Source organism: Sinocyclocheilus grahami, unplaced genomic scaffold (genome assembly GCF_001515645.1).
Source record: "Sinocyclocheilus grahami isolate Dianchi unplaced genomic scaffold, SAMN03320097.WGS_v1.1 scaffold2934.1, whole genome shotgun sequence".
NCBI classification, from domain to species: Eukaryota; Metazoa; Chordata; class Actinopteri; order Cypriniformes; family Cyprinidae; genus Sinocyclocheilus; species Sinocyclocheilus grahami.
In genome coordinates this window covers 21071-23294 of record NW_015508107.1, presented here as the reverse complement: position 1 = coordinate 23294, position 2224 = coordinate 21071, and positions in this window count along the sequence as shown.

Genomic DNA, 2224 nt, shown 5'->3' with positions numbered 1-2224 from the left:
CAGGTTACCAGGTATGAACTGATTTCTTTCATTAACACGACAAAGATAATGATGGAAGGCATCAAGAAGGAGCTGAGAGGACTGAGACTCACTGCTTTGCAAAATCGTTTAGTCTTGGACCATCTTACTGCATCTCAAGGGGGAGTTTGTGTGATCGTGGGAGAAACGTGCTGCACATACATTCCCGAAAACGACGAAGATGGACATGTCAGAGAAGAAGGGATCAAGAATTTGACCTTCATGACAGATAGGGAAACTACTTCAGGGTCTTTTGGGTGGGGATGGTTTAAAGGTATATTTAGTAATTTGACATAAGTGATGCTGATGGTAATTTGTACCGTTTGTTCAGGCTTGTTGATCTTGTGTTTATGGCCATGTATAATGGCATTGATTAGAAATGCTGTGGCATCTACCTTCCAATCTTCTACCGCGGGGGACCAGACCCGTCGGCCTCTACCCCCGCCCCCGCTGAACCCGATTTCTAAAGAGGGGGATCAGATCCACCCCCAACCCCCTCACCCGCACCCCCAACCCGATTTCTACAGAGGGGTACCTCTGTGTACCTCTGACCCCGTGTCAATAGCGGCGCCCCTGCCTGGGCAATATTACAATGCATTTGATTCCAGCTTTAGTAGCAGTGAAGACAGTAGTCAAACTGATTGGCAGTGAAGATAAGGTGACAAGGTTAGAAGGATAAGAGCAAATGTTGTCTGTCCTACCAAAAAATTGTAGTAAGACTTAAGAATAAGAGTTTATGTTTAGCTTGCTTAAATATAAGAGATGTGTATGTGTCACAAAAAAATGTGCTAATTGCTTTGTTGACTGATGTACTGATGTCATAGGTGAAGGATGTGAGGATCCTCAAATGCAAACTGTGTGTGTTTTACTTCAAGACAACAACCACACATTTGTGTTGTTTAGGTGTCTTTTTTATAATCATTTATTCTTCATTCAAAATGTATAATCATTTATCATTTAATTGTTTTATTAGATCATTTAATCATATAACCATTTTAAATCATCATTATAATCATTTATATACTAATTTCATGATTTATTACTCTATATTGTTTTTATTATTTCTCCATTGTTCCATTGTTGTCTTAGGTTTGAATGGCTGTTTGTCTTCATGAATAAGAGATACCAGGGAATGTTTATGGGATGTTGTTGTGAATCAGTTTGGTTTAACACTACTTGTTGAATTTGTGTTCATCAGACGAAGTCTGAGCATTGACACATATGCAACTAAGACTATTCAGTAAACTCCACTACTTTTTTATCATCACTTAGTCTCCTGCTTCTGCTCTTCCCTGGCTTTTTCTTAGCTGATTAAACACCCGGTTTGGGTTTTTTGGGTACCACACAAGACTTGCTGTTAACAGGGTTTGGGTATTAAACTAGTTTTGCTGAATATTTGTTCTGTTACCAGACAAAACAGATATTTTCTGACAGTTTCATGTTCTTATATCCTAGTGGGGACTTAAACCTCAATACACACAGACTCATAGGGACTCGGGTCATGGTGGGGACCTAATTTGAGGTTCCCATGGGTAAACAAGGTTATAAATCATGCAGAATTAATTTATTAGAAAATCTACAAATGCATAATGTTTCCTGTAAAAAAAAGTAAAAGTAAAAAAAATAAAAACATTACACCTGTGGAAAGCCCCCACAAGGATAGCAAACCAGACGTGTGTGTTTTATTTAAAAATATTTTATATATACAATAAGCATTTTTGGTAACTACATGCACTGGACACTGTGTTCTCCCTTTTTTGATGTAGTGTCTAATGAATAGTGCATGTAGTATTAACTAATACGTGTATGATTTCAAAGCCTTCTTTGATGTTGACTACAAGTGAAATGGTTTTTAAGCGATTGTTTGATTTTGCCAGAAGAGCCAGGGGTTCTGTGATTGAAGTTTGAAGATTTGGATTTGTGTTTAAGGTTTTAAGAAAGAGAAAAACTGTACAAAGTATGTCCCACATATACAGTATATACGCATATGTGTATAAAATAAGGGGTTCAGAGAGGTAAGGCAAAAGAAAAGAGAGGGAGAGCACAGAAAGGAGGAGGAATTGAAACATAAGGGAGGAGGGAAAAAGACAAGGAAAAATAAGAAAATACATTGACATTTATCATTGTTTAAAATGTTTTTAAAGTATTTGTTTCTACTATTTAAAATGTATTTAAGAGTTTGTCCAAATAAACCTCCTCTATGTTG